Source organism: Neomonachus schauinslandi, chromosome 3, assembly GCF_002201575.2.
Source record: "Neomonachus schauinslandi chromosome 3, ASM220157v2, whole genome shotgun sequence".
Classification (NCBI taxonomy): domain Eukaryota; kingdom Metazoa; phylum Chordata; class Mammalia; order Carnivora; family Phocidae; genus Neomonachus; species Neomonachus schauinslandi.
This window is the reverse complement of record NC_058405.1, coordinates 146,547,782-146,560,963: the sequence shown is the minus strand read 5'-3', so window position 1 is coordinate 146,560,963 and position 13,182 is coordinate 146,547,782.

Below are 13,182 nucleotides of genomic sequence, written 5' to 3'. Positions count from 1 at the left end.
CCTTTCTTTGATCTATTTCTGGAACTTCTTTTAATTAGATATTAGACCTCTTGTACTATGTCTTAAGGTATTATCATCTCACTTAAACACAATCTCTTTGTTTCTTGGTGGTGGTGGTGGTGGTTGTGACTTAGGTTTTGTTGTGTTTTTACTGTGTTTGTTTTATTTGGGGAGAGATTTCTTCTGCTCTTATAGTCCTCTTGAGTTTTCTTTTGTCTTATTTTGAATAACTAAAAGCTCTTTTTTGTCCTCTTACTATTTCTGTATTGTAGCTTTTTGTTCTTTTTTATTATTTCAATAGACTTAACTCTCTAAAAATTTATGTGAAATGTTTTATGTTTTGTTCCCCCTGCAGAGTCTCTGTTTCTTCCTCAAAGTTTTTTTTGCTTTTGGCTATTTGATTTCTATTTTTATGTTAAAGACCTCCCTTACGTTTCCTATTTTATGTTCATATTTACCAGTTCATTATTGAGTGGGTGATGGAAAACCTTAGTTCAAAACTCTGAGTATGTAAGTGGGGCTTGTTGACTCTATCACTACAAGTGATCTAACCAGGCCATGTCATTGTCATCAGGAAGCCCGTATTGTATTGTATTGTATTGTATTGTATTGTATTGTATTGTATTGTATTGTATTGTATTGTATTGTATTGTGTTTAGGTCTTTTATCTAGGGCTGGGCAGATTCCCTAGAAAAGATTCATCCTTTTTTCTTCTTCAAAAGTAAATGCATGACAACCAGTGATCTAGTTGTGGATAGAGTAAGGCACTGGGATTCAGCCTCTAATGTTCATATGTTTACTTAATACCTGTTTTCAGTATGATGCAAACATCCTTGATTATGCTCAGGGTTCCCCAATGTAGAGCCCTTCATGTAACCTCCTCCACAGACTAAATCTCTGCTGATTTACCTGGATGGAGGCAGTTATCTAAGTGTTCATAAAGAGGAAGTAGAACTGGGTCTATAACTCCCTCCTAAGCAGGTTTCAATCAAATTTTTTTTTATAATTTTAGAGTATCATCCCACTGCACCTTCCAACTGCCAGAGGTAGTTGAGCCTAAATCCTTAGTCTCTTGCAATTTTTCAAAGTAAACTGGACTAATTCTCACCTTTTACAACACAAGCTTGGTATACAGCTTTTACCAGTTTGCTACAATGTCTGCCACTCATTGGTCATTTCATTTTCCAAAATTATGTTGCTGTTGTCTCCACTTTCATCTTTTGTATTTGTGAGTTTGTGTCTTTTAAAATATTCACTTCCTATAGCCCACTGGAGTTTTGGAAGGTAATTAGATTTGTATCTTTAATTCACCAAACAGCAAACTTATATATCTGTACAGTTAATAGATTTTTTTTTTTACCACTTAGGTCACTAAGAAGAAAAGCCCAAATATAATACAGATACGGGTTTATAAGTGTTTTAATGCACAGAACCAAAAAATTATATCTAGAGTCCCACTGTCCACCTCCACAACCAAATTATCTGGGAGACATTATAAGTTCATGATTGATTCCTCAAGTTTGTGCCTCCAGAAACACAATTTTATTGCTAGCTCATAATTTCTCAGTCCTATAGCAACTAGCTCATACTAATTTAAAAAATGACAAAGGACTACTGCATAAAAAAGCATCATAATTTATTAACTTAAAATAAGAAACATACTATCAATTGAATGAAATATTCAAATTTTATGAATTACAAATCTATGATCAAAGTGCAGAAGGCCAAAATAACAATAATGAGGTTATTTTAAAAGAATTAAACATTAAGCGGTGCCTGGGTGGCTCAGTCGTTAAGCGTCTGCCTTCGGCTCAGGTCATGATCCCAGGGTCCTGGGATCGAGCCCCGCATCGGGCTTCCTGCTCAGCGGGAAGCCTGCTTCTCCCTCTCCCACTCCCCCTGCTTGTGTTCCCTCTCTTGCTGTGTCTCTCTCTGTCAAATAAATAAATAAAAATCTAAAAAAAAAAAAGAATTAAACATTATTAATGGTATGATGTTATATTAGTTTGATGTACTCTTACTATGTCAATTTGCCAGTTAAACCATTGTCAAAATTATTAATTATAAATATTTCAATATAAAAGAAATTTAATAGCAAATAAGGCTATGGGGGGGGGAGGCATTGCATTAAGACACGTCCAAACTGATATATCCAACTGTTTAGTATGTATCTCTATTAAAAGTTCAGCTGTGTTGCCTATCGCAGTGGGTTGAGATTCATCTTTAAGTCTTCCCTCTATTATCCAAATCCTATTGGTTTCTAAGACATTTTGATTCTATACCTGAGACCCATCATTTCTTTTATATCTCCTCAACCATTAGGTTAATGCAGAACCTGATTTTAGTTACTCATCTGGTCACAAAAAAAGCAGAGACTCACTGAAGCTAATTCAAACAAGAGGATTTATTATAGTGAGTGTTAAAAGATAAACTGAAGCACACCAAAATTTTCAAGAGTTTATTTGAGCATACATTGATTTGAATCAGGCAGCACCAAACCAAAGGTGCTTAGGAGTGCTCTGCCTGTGGAAGCTAGGAGAAAAGATTTTATAGAGAAGACATAGAAGCAAAGCAAGGAAATTATTTGATTGGCTATAGCTTAAGTAGTTACTTTATTTGGGAAAGCCTTGTTAACTGTGATTGGTTGTTCTTAAGTTTCATTTTCTCAGATTTGAGTGGATTGACTCTGCCCTAGGTTTTGGTTTGTATAATGGCCTCCTTGTTTAACTACTTTGACATTAGTGAGTGGGGAATGACAATAATCTGGAAGGAGGGACTATAACAGGGATGGTCCTTGGTGAGATTAGGGCTAGAGAGTAATTTAGATTCATAATAGCTCTGAAGACTTTGGCAACAGGAGTCCACAAAGCTTTACTCTAGTACTCTGCCATTAGTGTAACTATGCAGCACCTTACAGATCTGCTTATTACGATCTTCTCCAGAAACTTCACTTTGAGTAGTAGCTCAGTTTCCAAAGAGGGAAGCCTAGATCATCTTCATGAACCAGGCCACTAAGTCAGACTTGTCTATGAACCCTTGTTGAATGCAGTGTCCACTCCTGTCCAAATAGCTGTAAATAGGGGTACAGTGATGCATGCTACCCCCATTCATTGGATACTGTAGACAGGAGAATCACTGGGGGGTAGACGTGGATGTACAGTATAGCCTTCCTTTTTTTTTCTTTTTGCCTTATTTAAGCTAATATTGCCTAGAGTTATCTAGAACTACACAGTGGAGTTCAGGAAACAACTTTTGGGAATCAAAAGATGGGATAATATTCACATGACTATTTCCTCCAGGGCATCGTCTCACATTAAGATTTTCCACATGGTTTAGATCAAAGTATCATTTTTTTTTGGACTATGAAAACACACACACACACACACATACCCCACATTTCATTCATTTTGCTTAGAAATGTAATATTTTTCTATTTATAAAATTCTTATGGCTTTACTCTGAGAATGTCAGGTGTTGTCATTTGTTACAAAGGCTATTTCCAATAATATTTTCAAATTATAGATCAGCTGAATTCAGTTCCTGTTATGCAGTTAAGAATAGTGCCAAAATGACATCAGAAAAATTACCATCTGGAGGGTAAAGAGAAGAGACAAACTGAATGTATTTTCCAAGTCAACAATGAAACAATTAAGACAAAAAAAGACACTTTAAGAATGTTAATTTAATTTTTTTATTTACATAGACCCTAATGTCAAATATTTAACCTGGTAATATACAGCCCATGAGGTCCACAAGAAATATTCGCCAATGAATAAGATACTTATATTTATACATCAAATATTCAAAGTTGTGTATATGTTTAGAGAATTCTCAAAATATTTTCATGTTGATTTTCTTTTAGTATGATAACTAAGGTAATATTTCCATTCTCATATTTATAGGAAAGATTCATGAATGCTACTGAAAATTGTATAATAAATCTTAAATTAGACATGGTTTCTATAAGCAAGTGAACAGTGAGAGGCAACTAGCTCAAATAAGCTTTAAAACAACATTAATCTAATAATTACAGACTCTAAGAAAGCAAAAATGTCCCCTAAAGGATCCTTAGAATAATCTTTCACTTCTGCAAGAAAACCTTCCGCGGTATTCCTAGAATATGCCAATTCAGTATGCCTTTAATTGTTTTCTGTGATGGGAATCTTCAAACATAAAAGATCCATTTCATTTTTGGACAGCTAAAATTATCCAAATGTTCCTTCTCATAAGGAGCCAATCTGTGTCTCTAAAACATCAAGCGCTCTAGAATGACATAGATCAAAGTGATACCTTTCATATGTGTGCCTTTAAAAAGTGTTTCTTCTTAGTGTTCTAAGAACCTCTCATTAGATGTAGTGCCTTGACTTCCAGATGCAGTTAGTAACTAAAACAAAGGCATCTGACACTTTTTAACTCCTTTATAGCATAAAGATTAAATAAATGCAAAACAGTAAAAGAAAATCTGGAACACTGATCTGCACTATTTGCAGAGAATTATGCCAGAGGAACCAGGGAGATACACATGTAGACTACATTGCTAACCAAAGAACTAGTCTATAAAAATCAACGGCTCTCACCCTGACTACATGAGCTGTAGCAACAGTAAGGAGAACAAAATGATTTCAAGAACAGCTGTTTCAGGAGACCAGAAACAAAGAAAACACACAAAATAAATTATTAGTTGCATTAACATGGAGTTTCTTTCTTTAGTATCAAGGTTCTTTGATGCCATGGGGAACAAACTTAGAAAGGAGCTTAGACCATAATGGGTAAAGCCCCTACAAATTGTTTCACAAAACATGAGGGAAAAAAAAACCTCACAGAGAGAAGTGCCCAAGTGATATTGACCACAGTCTTAGCTTCTTCCTTAGTTATTCCTGGATCAATGAACCATGAACCACCCCACTGGCCTAAAACGTTAACAGAAGGATTTTAACAAATCCAAGTAGATACTGAGGCAAAACAAGAAGACTCCATTTGTCCCCTGCTAGAGGCAAATACTAAGACTATAAGAAATTACCTCTATCAAGGATGAATAAAAAGAAGAGGGCAACTTAGAAAAGATTCTGTAAGAACAATAAAAAAGGCACACCTTTCAAAAGACATGCTTTTAGAAAGGAAAGTGTAAATAGCAGTGTCTGTTTTAATGCTTGGTAAAATTCACTAAAACATGTTCTCATGTTTTATAAAAAAAAAGAAATTTTAAAAAAGGGTGATAAGATGTCTGCAATCAAAGGAGAAGTGGCTGAGACAAAAGAAAAACTGTATGAAAAATTGGCAGAAATAACAAATGAACTAGAATTTTCTAAAGCATTGTGAAATAAACATTCAATGATGTAATTTTTAAATGCATTAGGATGAAGAGGGAAAATACGAAAAGCTCTCACAGACCAAGATGACAAGACAGGTTGTTCCTGACTTCATTTCCCCTCACAAGAAATAAAGCTCAGAACTCTTCAAGAACAAGAAACCACTGAGAGAATCCTGGAACATGGGGATGAAGCTGAAGCAGCCCCTGCACCACAGAGACAAAGACAGATTGCATTAGAGGGATGAGAAAAGCAGCTACCGGTTGATCACACTGCTCCTCCCTTAGGCCAGCATAGCACCACACAGAGAGGTCTCCACTAAGCCTTCATTCCCCTGGTGGGAAAAGAGAACCCAGCAACCCCCAGCATTGTGGGTTGCACTGTGGGAGCTTCTACTCTGATTTCACACTATGGGGATTGCAGGGGAATCTGTTCAACCAATGGGAATATGACTGTGACAGAAAAAGGAGGAGGGACTTGCAACAACCAGTCTGTAATCTTGACAGACTGACAGACAGATACTCAATGCAATGAGTATCTGCATTGCCCAAGTACTGATCCCAATCAGAGGTATTGCTCATCTGCAGAACCAAGCTCAGGGCACACTGATCTGCCTGATTCAGAGGCAGTTTTGCTAGCCCTAGAGCCCAGTTTGCCCACACCCACGCAAGAAGCAGAATCACAGCCCCACCCTCAGTGGAGAGTGTCTTCCAGCCCCACCTGCCCAGAAAGGCTGGTGAAAATTCCTGGAAGCAGTGCAGCCCAGCAATGCTTGCGCCAAGAGCAGGCAGGCAAGCAGAGCTCATTACCCCTACAAGTAAAGCGAGTACTGAGTGTGGAGCATTTCCATCCTATGCATAGGCGGGGTGGGGGGGATTAACTCATGGCCTAGGCTGAGGGTAGTTCTTGGGCCCCCGACCTGGAGAGCCTGTTTGAGAAGTTAAGTAGCCTGGAGCAGCCCTCCCCCTTCCTCCCAAACAAAGGAACTGAGACATAGCCCCACCTGCCGTAGAAAGTGTCTTCTGGCCCCATCTGGGGGCCAGAAAGGCTGGAGACAACTCCTGGAGCTGAGAGGCATGTAGGCAGAGCCAATAGTTTACAAAACATGTCATTGGCTCTGTTCAGTCAGGGAATTTGTGGTGTAGGTTAGCTTGAGTTAAGACAACAAACAAAGAACCTTACTAACTGTAGAGCTGCTTCTCCCACAGCACCTGGGCAGGCAATCTAATTTATAGCCCCACGCATACTGAATACAGCCTTCAGCCTGTTTGACCAGAGCACCCAGCACACAGGAAGCTGCAATGTCCATCCAACAGCACTAGATACAGTGGCACTTGAACAGAATGTACAGCCCCTGGTTCAATAGAGAGTTTAAAAAGTAGAAAGAAGAAAGAAGAAAGAATGAACTATCTGGAGGACAGGACATTGGAAATTACATGGTCAGAGAAGCAAAAAAGGAATAAAAAGAGTGAAGAAAGCCTGTGGAAGTTATGGGACACAATGAAAAGAAATAATATTTGCATTATTGGAATTCCAGAAGGAGAAGTGGGAAAGGGACAGCAATTATATTTAAAGCAATAATGGCTGAAAACTTTTTGAACCTAGAGAGAGAAATGGACGTCCACATCCCTAAGGCCCAAAAAACCTCAAATAGGTTGAACCAGATAGGGCTAACCTGAGACACATTATAATTAAATTGTCAAAAGTCAAAGAAAGAATTTTAAGAGCAGCAAGAGAAAAGAGAAAAGCTATATACAAGAAAAACCCTCATAAGACTAGTGGATTTCTCAACAGAAAATTTTTCAGGGCAGGAGAGAATGGGATGAGATATTCAAAATACTGGAAGACAATAACTGTTAACCAAGAATTCTAAACCTAGTAAAGCTGTCCTTCATAAACTGAGAGATAAATACTTGCCTAAACAAACAAATACTGAGGGAGTTCATTACCACCAGACTGCCTTACAAGAAATGCTAAAGAGGGTTCTCCCTTACAAGAAATGCTGAAGACAGTTCTTTGAGTGGTAAGTAAAAGAACTCTAATTAACATCATGAAGTGGTAAGTAAAAGAATTCTAATTAACATCATAAAAGCTCAAAAAGGTAGCATTAATCTATAATCTAATAGTAAATATATAATCATAGTTAGATTCTACAATATGATAATAGTGATGCATCATTCATTTACAACTCTAGTTTAAAAAGAAAACAAACCATAACTATAATAATCTGTTATTAGTTACACAATAAAAACATGTAAGTTGTAACAGCAATAACCTAAAATGTGAGGGGGAGGAGAAGTAAAAGTATAAAGTTTACAAATTCTATTGAAGTTATCAGTTTTAAGATAGGATGTTATAAGTTTAAGATATGTTGTGTAAGCCTATCAACCACAAGAAAAAAAATCCTGTAGTAATTACATAAAAGAACACGATAAAGAAGTCAAACATACTTAATAACAAAAGAAATCAAAACACACACAAAAAGACAGCAGGATAAGAAACAGGGAAAAACAGATCTACAAAACAACCAGAAAACAATTAACAAAATGGCAATAGTAAGTTCTTACCTATCAATAAATACTTCTAAAGCAAATTAAATTCTCCAATTAGAAGATATAGAATGGCTGAATGGATAAAAAGAAAATCCAACAATATGCTGCCTTTACGAAACTCATTTTAGGGGTGGGTGCCTCATTCAGTTAAGCATCTGACTCTTGATCTCAGCTCAGGTCTTGATCTCAGGGTCATGAGATCAAGCCCTGTGTTTACTAATAAAAATAAAAATAAACACACTTTAGCCTTAAAGACATATAGACTGAGAGTGAAGGATGGAAAAAGATACTTCAGGCAAATGGTAATTAAAAAAAAAAAAAGCAGGGGTAGCTATGTTTATACCAGATAAAATAGACTTCAATTTAAAAGTGGTAAAAAAAAAGTCATTATATAATGATAAATGGGTGAATACATCAAAAAGGTATAACAATTTTAAATATTTATGCACCCAACATCAGAACACCTGAATATATAAATCAAAAATTAACAGAACTAAAAGGAGAAATAAATAATAATACAATAATAGTTGGGGACTTTAATACCCCACACTCAACAATGGATAGCTCATTCAGAGAATCAATAAGGAAATAGTGGATTTGAACAACACCATAGACCAAACGGACCTAACTGACATATACAGAACATTCTATCCAACAACAGCATAATACATATTCTTCTCAAGCACACATGAAAGATTTTCTAGGATGTTAGGCCTGTTTTCTATGATATTAAGCCATGTTTCTAGGATATGTTTGGCCACAAAACAAGTCTCAGAAAATTCAAAAAGATTGAAATCATACAAGTATCTTCTCTGAACACAATGGCATGAAACTAGAAATCAGTAAGAAGAGGATAACTGGAAAATTCATGGACAGATGGAAATGGAAAACTCATGAAATGATCCTGGTTGAAGTCTTAATTATAAAGATTTGTTTAAATACATAAAGAATAAAAAATTAGACTGGTCTCAGAGTTATACCCTCTATATCATGGATCACCTGCAAAATATATAGCAATATTTTTAGGGTTAAATGAGAAAGATTTTTATCCAAGTATTTTGTAGCCAGCCAAATTGTCATTCACCTGTGAACACAGTTTTAAGACAATTTAGGTTATTCAAGATTACATCAAGTATATAACTCACATTCTCTTCCTGCAAAAAGTATTCAAGAAATTATTCAAACCAATCAAGAAATGAACCAACTAAATAAAGAAAACAGAGAAGCTATGTCATAAAAGGACAAGTGTTGATAAATAGGAACCATTTAAACATAAAATTAAACAAAAAATAATAATAAACATAAAATTAAAATGACCCTGATTTTTCTGGTATATATCCTCTAGTTCCGTACTCATTAATCATGCATGGGAGATAAGCTTCTGAGTCCTACTTAGCTAAATATAAATGCAAACAAAAAAGTTGATGCTTATCTAATTTTTGCCTCTTTGTACCTATTTTTTTATTCTGTAAATGGGCTTTCTCATTCTTTAATGTTCTGAAATTTATTAACCACATAACTTAGTATGGTAATAATTATAGTTCATTCATCCTATTTACCACTTGATAAGCTCTTTCCACTTGAAGGTAAATTCCCTCAGTGGTGGGAATTTTTTTTTTTTTTGGACAATCATTTTTTTAAAACCAAAAAGCTCTTTCTGATTCCCTGATTCCTCCTTTTGGCTGGCCAAACTACTTTTACCTTCCTCTCTTGGCCATTTTTTTACCTGTCCAGTTTTTTTTTTAAAACCACCTTTCCATATTTCCCAGATTTTTTTTCTTTGGCCTCTAGATTATAACACATTACTAGCTTCTGCCCAGACCTGAAAGGCAGAAGTGAGGCTCTTGAGAGCATGAAGCCCCACTAGCAATTCCAGTTATGAAGTTTTCTGCAACGGTAGTAGAGGTGCTAATGTCTGGTCCCTGGCTTCTTGAGTGACTTAGAGGTATTTCCATTGCAAAAAAATCTCAGGGTATGAATGAACAATTTTCCTGAGTGCCTCACTTTAGTATATGATCAGAGATCAGATTTCTGTGGCCTTAGTAAACATTCTGCAAGCTAACTTATATCCTATAATAAATTACTCCATACTTAGAACCAGCCAGAGCGATTCTCTTGTCCAACCCAATGCTGGCAGATAACGAGGAGTAAACTGTTTCATGTTCATACCTTCACTTATTCCCCCTGAGACAGTCAGCACTTTCCATTCATATTTGTTCCTCTAGCAGTTTGTTGAAATTTGCCACCGGCCCCGTATCCATTTGCCAATGGCCCCATATACTCATTTTCTATTGATATTTTAAAAATTACCACAAACAGTGACTTAACACCCATTTATGGTCACAGATCAGTAGGTCAGAAGTTGAAGCAGACCCAGCTGCGTTTTCTGGTCAGAGTATTACAAGACTGAAGTGCTGGTGTCAGCCAGGATGTACTCTTATCTGAAAGCTCTAAAGAAGAATCTGATTTCAACTTTATTCAGGTCGCTGGCAACATCCAGTTCCTTACTGCTATAAGTCTAAGTCCCCCATTCCCTTTCTGGCTCTCCACCAGAGTCTACTTTTTTCTTCCAGGGGTCCCCAGCATTCCTGGCCTGCTCCATCTTCAATGCCAACAAGAAAACTATGCTTCGTTTCAGACCTCTCCTTCTGCTGCCACCAGCCAGAGAAAACTCTGTGCTTTTAAAGGAGTTGTATGTTTGTAATTTGGATCAGGATGACCCAAATTATCCCCCATTTAATTAACTCAGAGTCAACTGACAGCAACCTTAATTATATCATCAAAATCTCTTTTGTCATGTGACATGACATAATCACAGGAGAGGGAATTATACAAGGGCAAAAGTCATTGGGGTCATTCTTAGAAGTCTACCTACCTCTGTCCTCTCTGGTTCTTTTCAGTATCAGAGGTTGCAACTTTTTACTTTTTTTTTTATTATTATTTTCATAGACTCTTCAGATGGAAGAGAACTGACATTATCTACTCAGTCTGACATCTTAAACTAAAAGTCCCGATCACACTCACAGTAGGTTGCAAATTTATTTATATTACACTTGGATGTGCAAAAACCTGAAGTATGTTTTCTCTATAAATGGTCCAATCACCTTTGCTACCTACTACTCCCCTTGATAACAAGAAGAAGAAAAAAACTTCAGTAAACTGTAAGTGTAGTCTGATTTGATAATATTTTTTTAGATGAATGGTATCTATTACCAAAGAAAAATTGCCCTGGACAGGGTTAAACCATCAAGGAAGACTTTACTCAGGATGATTGCAGTAGGGAAGAAAGAGATTGACTTCAACTACATTGAAACAAAAGGAGCGTTTTGAAGCCTGCAGCAAGCTAGTGGAAAAGTACTGGAGGACATTAGGAAGGAGGTTTGTTAAAGTGACTGCTTATTGGTGGTCACCAAAGTTAGGTTCCACACTGCCACAAAGACTAGGAGACAGGGGCACTGTCTTTCTTGATGATTCCACTTCAAAGAGCTGTTTCCAGGTCCTTCAGAAATACACTACTGTGTTTGTAAAACTAGCAAGAGCCTGGGAGAAAGATGATTTACATCTCAAAGGGACAGAGAAAAAAATACAATTTAAAGTTTTCTAGAATAAATGCTCTAAGAAAATGGAGGTCAGGGACATATAGTCAGGAAGAAACCTATCTAAAGTTTAGTCAAGTTGAGGGGAATGTTAAGTCTGCCTTAGTCACTAGTAAAGATAAAATGCCTAGCATTTCAGATTTCCACCCATCCCCTATTTCTCTCCAAAAAGGTATATGAGCATATGAGGAAAGCGAAGCTTATATAACCATATGTCTGATTACAAAAGATGATCTTGAATCTGCACAATGTCCACTGGATTCTTCCTGGTCACTTCTGCAGTGGTCAGTCTGAACTATTCCCTGTTGGTGATCACTGAGTTGTGACTCACTCTATTTGACTTTAATTTTTTTTTTTAAAGGAGGTCTCATCTTGAAGCTCCCCACTGGAGTCCTTGGTTCTATTTGCTTCTATTGTCTTGAAATTGTTGAGTTCTGCATCACCTTAGACACTAGTATTCAGCCTTTTGTGCCCACTTTTAGATGTAAACACAAACTCCTATATTCATTGTATGTCTTTAATTCTTCAGAACCAGGACATTACAAGCAGTTGATTTACCTATCTGTCTTCAACTGGCACCTCCGCATATTGCTCACTCCGTGTTAGGGGACACTAGGCCAAAAGCTAAAGTTTCCCAGCAACCTGCACCTTTCTGACACTATTCCAGAACTAAACATCCTGATACCACACACCTACCCTAGATGTGTTCTCAGTCTTCCCAAACCCATCTCAATGTTTCAATTCATCCCTCCACATACTTCCACTCTCACCCCAACATGAATATACCCATGTTGAGATTAGCAGCTGACTTCCTCCACTGACTTCTGTTAGTCTTCTTCTCACCCCCCCCCAGGGGCATTCTCTTCCACAATCCCAAGGTCTAATACTACAGACCCAACTTTTTCTATCTTAACCTATATAGTTAAGATTGATTGATAAAATTTATTAATTCCTGTCTTTTATGGCTAAATTGAATTGCTAAAGAGACTAAAACTTAATTCATGAAACTCAAAGCTTATCAATGACTCATTTCTAGTACTAACCACTTCCCTCATCTCTGGGGCAATATGCTTCAAAATGTAACTTGGAAGGGAACACAACAAACTTAAGGGAGAAATTTAATTCCTTTATTTAATATTTGCAAATATTACTCATGTCATACACTCTTAAGAGATGAAGCAAACATATGGGATAGTCATCTGCCTATAAAAACATTTTAAAGTCTTAACTGACAGATATAAAAACAAATGTCTTACATCTAGACTGAAGTTCTGTCTAACAATCTGTGCTGTCTCTTTTTAACTTCCATGAAAGCATGAATATTCCTACTTTTATCACTCCCCAAAATGGAATTTATGAACCTACATTTAGTTTACATAAAGACTATTGTGTCTTAAACATGTAACCTTTCTGAAAATGATGTTTATCACTTACACATGGAGCAAGCATCATCTAATTATAATAAGTAAAACATAACATTTTTAATAATTACTTGCTATTGTTCATTTCTTAAAGTTCTCTTCAAGGCAATTCTTAAATAACTGTATTACTTCATATTCACATAATATAGCGAGATATGTTATATGGAGACATATATATTTTGTGTATATTATACATATACATATATAGGGAGAGAGAGAGAGAGTGACAGTTGAATAAAATGCCTTCACTCTGAACCCAACTCATCTTGTTATATAGAAAGTGTAGATTGTCAGTAATTTATTT